Source organism: Otolemur garnettii, unplaced genomic scaffold, assembly GCF_000181295.1.
Source record: "Otolemur garnettii isolate 467f Iridium unplaced genomic scaffold, OtoGar3 scaffold00029, whole genome shotgun sequence".
NCBI classification, from domain to species: domain Eukaryota; kingdom Metazoa; phylum Chordata; class Mammalia; order Primates; family Galagidae; genus Otolemur; species Otolemur garnettii.
Genome location: NW_003852424.1, coordinates 15,299,407 through 15,307,977, shown reverse-complemented (window position 1 = coordinate 15,307,977; position 8,571 = coordinate 15,299,407).

Below are 8,571 nucleotides of genomic sequence, written 5' to 3'. Positions count from 1 at the left end.
AAAAAAAAAAAAAAAAGAAGAGGGTTCTGTATGTAGTAACTGCCCTATAACTAGCACTGTTATCAGACTTTCATGCGTACTGATTTGGTAGTGGTGGGGGTGGGACAGTACACTGCTGCTTCACAGGGGGTGGTCATGGCAGGCTGCTCTGAAGAGGTAACTTGTGACCTGAATGACATGAAAAAGCCAGGCTCGAAGCTTGGTGCAGTGGCTCACATCTGTAATCCTAGACAGAGGCAGAAAGGATTGCTTGAACTCAGGAGTTCAAGACGAGCCTGAGGCAAGAGTGAGACCCATCTCTACTAAAAATAGAAAAAATTAGCCAGGTATAGTGGTGCAAGCCTGTAGCCCCAGCTACTCAGGAGGCTGAGGCAAGATGATTGCTCAAGCCCAAGAGTTCGAAGTTGCTGTGAGCTATGATGACACCATAGCACTCTACCCAGGGCAACAGAGTGATACTCAATTCTCAAAAAAAAAAAAAAAAAAAAAAGGAAAAAGAACAAAGCCAGGATCAAGAGCCTCTGAGGACTTTTCCTCCCAGACAAGTTCAAAGGAGGCGGTGGCTGGAGCACAGTGGGAGAGGGGCAAAGAGGAGGAAAAGAGATCAGAAGGGTGGGCCTTGGGGGCTGCGGGGAGGGGTCTGGATTAGACTCTGGGTGCAGCCAGGAAGTTGTTGGCAAGGGCTAGGCTCTGACATCATGCCTTTTTGCAAAAATGAACAAGACATGATTCCTGTCCCCAAGGAGAGGTTTCCGGATGGAGGTGAGTCATCATCTGAACTTCGAGACATTTGTAACACAGGCAGGGTCTGGGAGGAGGTGGGAACCATACACCAGGTGGCATTGATAGCAAGCAAAGGCCGGAAGGCTGAGGCACATTTGGGAAACACAGGGGACGATGCAGTGTAAGGGTGTGGGCAGTACATGGCAGGAGGATGGGGTATCTGGGACGGAGTCTGGCTAAGAAACACAGTGGGTAAGGCTTTGCTCCAAAGTCAACTTCACTGGTTCAAATCCTACCTTCACCCCTCATGAGCTGTATGTCCTTGAGTTGGTGTATTAGCCTCTCTGAAACTCCCTCATTTAGGGGAAAATCAGATTGCAGAAAGGATTACCAAAAACAATGAGCTAGAATGGGCTTGGCATGTAGATAGTGCTTCTCACACCTTCTCCTCTGTAGTTTCCTTGAAAATAACTTGAAGCCACCCCCATTTGTCCCTGGACCCATACACTCCCAATGTCCCCCTCAGCTGGCTTCCTCCTCCACCCCACAGCACCCAGACACTTCCAAAACCTAAGTTGGATCATGTTCCTTTGCTCACTCTCCAAAAACAAAATGCCACCTGGAAATACTTCCTGTTGATCTCTGAATGTGCTGGGCACATTACTCCCTCTGGCCATCTGCTTCCGATGGTTCCCTCCCTGGAACACCTCTCCCAGCCCCACATCCTCACATCTCTGTCTCCACCTTGCAGTGGTGCTTCCCTTGCCACCTCCCCAACTCCCATGTGCCACATCCCCTTCTTGGCTTTGCTTCTTTTTTCTTAGTACTGAACATGATCTAACATACCATGTAGTTAACTGATTCATCCAGCAGGGCAAGAACTTTCTCTTTCTGGTTTGCTCACTGCTGTACTTACTCCTAGTGTATAATAAGTGCTCAACGATTATGGGTCAGTTGGAGAGAGGCAACCCATTCTGTAAGTCTCAGCGATTAGGGAGACTGAAATGGGAGGATCTCTTGAGCTCAGGAGTTCAAGTCTAGCCTGGGCAACATAGCAAGACTTGTCTCTACAAAACAAACAAACAAAAAAACTTAGGCAGGCATAACAGGCAGGACCTGTCGCCCCAGGTCCTCAGGAGGCTGAGGCAAGATCACTTGAGCCCAGGAGTTGGCGACTGAAATGAGCTATGATGATGCCATTGCACTCCAACCTGGGGGACAGAGTGTGACCCTGTCTCAAAAATAATACCCCGAACAACCAAAAAAGCCCAAACCCAAAAATGACTAAATAAATAAATAGTATAAATATGGGCTGGCTCAATGAAACCTAGGTCCCTGACAACACTTGGGGAGTCTGAGAATTATGTTAATAGATACATTTAAAAAATAAAGAAAAAGGAAGAAGCATGACTCTCATTGAACTTACAACAAATGTGTCAAAGATTGTATTCAATGTATGAAATAATGAGGGGCCCAGTTAGAATGTTACCTTCAGTTCAAAGAATTCAAAGAACCACACTTTTTGTTTTGTTTTGTTTTTGAGACAGTGTCTCACTTTGTCGCCCTTAGGTAGAGTGCTGTGGCATCACTGCTCACAGCAACTTCCAGCTCTTGGGCTTAGGTGATTCTCTTGCCTCAGCCTCCCGAGTAGCTGGAACTACAGGCACCCACCACAATGCCTGGTTATTTTTTTTGTTGTTGCAGTTTGGCTGGGGCAGGTTCCAACCTGCCACCCTCAGTATATGGTGCCAGCGCCCTACCCACTGAGCCACAGGCACTGCCCAGAACCACACATTTTATACACACCACAAGGATACTGGGATGAATTTGCTTGATAGATGAAAAATTACACAGGGCAATCTTCAGTTCTTCAGGAGATCATTACTATTTCTGTGGATGTTTGGAGTTTCACTAGCTGGGTGATCACCAGGCACAGTCCCCACAAGAGGGTCACTACTTCAGACACAAGCTGCAAGTTCATGGATGCCCAAACCACCCTCAATTCAGACTATCTGGCTACAAATCTAGGGGTCTCCATGTCCACCCTCAGAGTGAGTAGGTAACTTGCTAGGAGGACTCAGCACCCAGTAAGGGACTCCATACAATTTTTTAATTTTTATTACAGCAAAAGGATACCAGTTACAATCAGCAGAGAAGAGAGAGAATAGTGGAGTCCAGGAGGGACTCAGAGGTCAACAGTGTGGTCATCCTTTCCTATTGAAGTCCGGGGATGTGTGACAATGTACACAGGGCATTCCCAAGCAGGGAAGCTCACCTGAACCTTTGGTGTCTGGCTTTTTTATTGGGCTCCATCGCTCACCGCCAGCAAGACTGGCCTTGGTCCTTCCCCATCCCTTCTGCAGGTTAGTACTGATACAGCAGGGCCCAGTACTGGTCAGACAGCCTACTGTTAGATTGGACTGTCCAGAGGCCAGGGCCTCCAGGCAAACAAAGATATGCTCATCAGGAAGGACATTCCAGGGGTCTAAAGGTCACCTTCCAGTCACCTAAGACAAAGGCCAGACCTTTCTTTGGGCGAGGCTAAATTTCTTACCACACAATGGACAGGAATTACTTACATGTTCCCAGTGTTTTATACCTTACACACTTGTAAAACAGCTCAAAGACAATGAAACAGACTAGGACCCTTAGAATCAGCACAGACAATGCTAGCCGGGTGGGCAGGTTCCAGTCTGGCTCCAATGATTTCCCCATGATGGTTAATTTTGTGTCAACATGGCTGGGCCACAGTGCTCTGTCTTCCAGGCTGGAATGCAGTAATGCAATCATAGCTCATTGCAGCCTCCAATTCCTGGGCTCAAGGGATCCTCCTGCCTCAGCCTCACGAGTAGCTGGGACTATAGGTGCACATCACCAAACCCAACTAATTTTTAAAGATTTTTGTAGGGACAGGGTCTCACTATGTAAGTCAGGCTGGTCTCAAACTCCTGGGCACAAGTGACCCTCTAACCTTAACCTCTCAAAAGGATTACTGGTATAGGCCATTGTGCCTAGCCTTGCATTTTCACCCTGATGGAGATGCCTACCTGGCAAGGAACTGAAGGCAGCCTCAGCCAATAGCCAAGAGGAACTGAGGCCTTGATATAACAAAATAATGTGGATCCTGCCAACATCCATACGAATGAGCTCAAAAACAGATTCTTCCCTGTCTGAGGCTTTGGGTGAGGCTATAGCCCTGGCTGAGAGCTTCACTGCAGGCTTGTGGGAAACTTTTATACAGGGCACCCAGCTAAATTGTCCCCAGATTCCAGACCCATAAAAACTATGAAACAGGGTGGTACCTGTGGCTCAGTGAGTAGGGTGCTGGCCCTATATACCAAGGATGGTGGGTTCAAACCCAACCCCGGCCAAACCGCAACAAAAAATAGCCAAGTGTTGTGGCAGGCACCTGTAGTCCCAGCTACTCGGGACAAGAGAATTGCCTAAGCCCAAGACCCGGAAGTTGCTATGAGCTTTGATGCCATGGCACTCTACCGAGGGCAAAGAAGTGAAACTCTATCTCTAAAAAATAAAAAATGAAAACAAAAAAACTATGAAACAATAAATGCTATTATTATTTATAATCATATATTTATTATTATTTTTAAAAAGTGTTGTATTCAATAGTTGTATATGGGTTAATTCATCACACAGCAATAGCTGACTGATACATCTAGTTCTCCATTGAAAGACATCTAGTAAATCACTGTTCCCTTTCAACATTATTTCACAGTTTTTCTCTACAGTTGATCCAGGGACAGGGTATGAGTCTCCTGGGGCTGCCATAACAAGTGCCACAAACTGGGGGGCTTAAAACAACAGAAGTATATTGCCTCTCAGTTCTAGAGGCCAGAAGTCCACAATCAAGGTGTCACCAGGGCTGGTTCCTTCTGGAGGTTCTGAGGGAGAATCCGTTCCATGCATCTATCTGACAGTTGTTGGCAAATCCTTAGCCTGTAGAGGCATCACTCCATCTCTGCCCTTTTCTTTACCTGCCCATCTCCCTATGGGTCTGTCTCTGTATCTGAATTTCCCTCTTGATATAAGAACATCAGTCATAGAGTGAGAGGCCAGTGGAAGCATACCGTATGTATTCTCCTGCAATTTTTTCCTTTGTGTGAGATTATGTTTGGGAGTGTTGGTGAGCTGTATTCATTTTCACTGTTGTATAATATTCCACTGTGTAAATCTATATCTGGGTATTGGTCTGTTCTCGATGGATATTTGAGTTGTTTTCAGTTCTTGTTTCCCTATTATCACAAACAGTAATGGTATCAAAACTCAACTCAAACTCTCTGTCTTATATAATGAGGAACTGAGCTAGCCCCTGGACAACAGTAAGCAAAGACCTAAGCAAGCAACAAGGACCTGAATCCTTCTAACAATGTATGAGCAAATTTGGAAGTGGACTCTGCCCAAGTTCAGGCTTCCAATCCCTGAGTCAGATGACCCCTGCTAAACCACATATAGATTCCTGACCCACAGAAACTGTGAGAAAAGAAAAGTGACTTGTTGTAAGCTGTTATATTTCAGGGGTATTTGTTATGCAGCAATAGCTAACTAATACACTGATGTTCCATGATGTGCATTTCCTTCTTTCATATCTATCTCTACCTACTAGGAGTTCTCATTAATTACTATATCCACTTGTCCAGAAAACAGACTTTGCACTGGCTGTTCCTATTTAATAAAAACGCAGCCCCCTTACTCCACACACTCCCTGGCTCCCTTACCCTACTTTATTTTTTCACTATACTCACCATCTTCTAGGCACACCATATATTCATTTATTTATTATGGGTATTTTTTTGCTCTCTGTCTTTCCACTGCCTGTCACAAAGCAGATGCCAAATCAATACTTGTTGATGTCACTGCTGCATTCACTCACCCCCAGGGCTCTGCCTGCCTCCCACATTTCTGCTGGAGTTAAAGGATCGCAGCCTCGGCTTCCCAAATTCTGGTTCTAGATTCCACGTTTAGTCTCCTGACTCCGGAATTCAGGTTCCCGAATCTGGCAGCCCACCCCGCTGTCCCCATACAGGCCCTGGAATCAGCCCTACACCATCTAGACTCCAGGATCCAGGATCCAACCTCGAAATCTGGGCCAGGAGCCAGCGGCAGCCATTAGGCTGAGATTTTTTTTTTTTTTTTTTTTTTAAATCTGGCGCCAAAATCCAGCGCCAGAAGCGAGTCGAGGTGGAGGAAGAGACTGTTCAGGTCTGGGCGTTCCTGCGCCCGCACAGCCCTGGGATCAGGATGTCTCACCTCGGGCCCTACACTCCCTAACCCCAAAGTAGACAGCAAGTAGCCATTAACTTTCTCACCCCGGGACTCAGAGGGTCTCGCGTTCGCATCCTGCCTCTGCCACACCCCTGCTTGGGGTGCGGTGATCTCTTTACAGGTCCTTAACGTTTCCGTGCCTCGCTTTTCCTTCCCGTCGCATGTCGTGCCCGGGGAGCCCGAGGAGTGGACGGACCAGCTTTGCGGGGTGTCCCAAACCTCGGGCTCCCCAGCGAGGGTGATAGGGGGAGGGTGGTAAGGATTTGGGGGTGACCAAGGCCCCAGCTGTTCCGCCTCTCTTGTTCCGCGCCAAGATTTGAAAATTGCCCGACGCCTCCCAAACTGCGCCCTCAGGGCTGGGGTGGGTGGGTGGGAGAGTCCAGGGCCCCACCCATGGGTAGCGCAAGGCTTTTTGGGACTTGGAGTCCAGCCCCTGCGGGGGGGTGCTCGCGAGGACAGCTCCGGGAACCTCCTGCTCCTACTCTTCTCCGAGACGGGAAGAGTGGCGATGGGTTCGAGACCCCAGCTTGCAGAGGGAAAGACTGAGGCCCAGGCTCGCGCAGTCAAGAAGGAAACGGAGATCTTGGCTGGAGGAACAGCAAAAACCTGCGGGTGGGAGCGTCGGAGTGGGATATGGGTAGGGCCTGTAGCACCCCCAATTTATTTCGTATTTTGCTTTAAATCCTTACACGTTTTACAACGGCCTTTATATTTTAATATTCCTGCCCGTATGAAGGACTGAAATAGTATCAGGTTCTTAAATGCGACGTTACAGTCTGGGTTCCAAGGCTGAAGTCCATTTGGTAAGAGGGGAATGTTAGCCAGTTAGTATTAGGTGTCTAAGGCAGATGGCAGAGTATGGAGACTTCCCCCTGGGGTCCTCAGTATGCTGGAAAGGGATTTAAGTTCTCAGCCAGTGACTTGTAGGGGCTGAGCGGAGTTCCCTAAGGTGGGATATGTGGGGAGGAGGAATTGTCCAGGTAGAAGAAACACCTGGCCTGTCTCAAGGCTAAAGGAAATGGTTCTCCAATCGGGGGCAATTTTGCCCACCAGCTGACGCGTGGCAATGTCTGGAGACATATCAAGTGGGTGGAGCCTCCTTACCGCTACCCCCGGCAACAGAGAGTGTGATTTGGCCCCAAACATCACTAGCATGGAGTTGAGAAAGCCGTACTGTATAGACTTGTCTTGTAAAATAAAATTTAAGGAAGACCAATTGTTTTATTTATTTATATTTTTGAGACAGTCTCACTATGTCACCCTCAGTAGAGTGCCGTAGCATCATAGCTCATAGCAACCTCAAACTCTTGGGTTTAAGCCATCCTCTGGCCTCAGCCTCCCAAGTAGCTGAGACTACAGGCGCCTGCAACAATGCCAGGCGATTTTTTTGTTGTTGTAATTGTCATTGTTGTTTGGGAAGCCTGGACTGGGTTCAAACTCCCTTGTTTCGGTGTATGTGGCCAGCCTTGGAGCTACAGGTGTTGAGCCTATTTATTTATATTTTTTGAGACAGAGTCTCACTTTGTCACCCCTTGTAGAGTGAGGTGGCATCATAGCACACAGCAACCTCTGACTCTTGAGCTCAAGCGATTCTGTTGCCTCAGGCTCCTGCCACAAGGACAGGCTATTTTTAGAGGGAGGGGTCTCCCTCTTGCTCTGAGGGATCTCCAACTGGTGAGGTCAGGCAATCTACCCACCTGGGCCTCCCAGAATGCTAGGATTATAGGAGTGAGCCATCAAGCCCAGCAGGCCAGTTGTTTTAAAATAAGCTCCTGCACTACTCTCCAACAGACCAGACCAAACCAGAAAGGAATTACATAATTAAATTGAACTTTAAAGGATGTAAGTTTTCAAAAAAACCAACAAACCTAGGATACCTGAGTGTAGTGGCATATGACTGTAATCCCAGCACTTTAGGAGTTTAAGGCAGAAAGAGTGCTTGAGGCCAGGAGTTTGAGACTAGCCTAGACAACATAGTAAGACCTCATCTCAAAAAAAAAAAAAAACAAAGAAAGAAAAATTACCTGGGCATGGTAGTGACACCTGTAGGCTCAGCTACTTGGGAGGCCAAGGCAGGAGGATCGCTTTAAGCCCAGGATTTTGAGGTTGCAGTGATGATGCCACTGCACTCCAGCCCTTGTTACAGAGCAAGACCCTGTGTCTAAACAAGCAAACACCCCAGGAGATTCAAAGGGGTGTAGTCGACCTCATCAGGCGACCCGTGCTTTAACCCTATGAAGAAAATAACTAAACTAAGCTATCTACCAATCTATTTTTTGTTCCTTATTTGTTTTCTTCAGCCCCTTTCTGCCTACAAAGCCCACCCCCTCTGCTCAGCTCTTGGAACGCCTGTTTCACAGATGGGAAGCTGCCTCATTCAAGAATCGCTAATAAAAGTCAATGAGATCATTAAACTCAATTTGTTGAAATCGTGTTCCTTGACAGCTTTGTCGGGACACTTTATGTAAGTGGCACCACACACTTTGTGGCCTTTCGTGTCCGGATGTTTCAACTGAGAATGTTGTGAGGTTACGTAAGTGGGGAAACCAAGGTGCTAGACGGCCATGC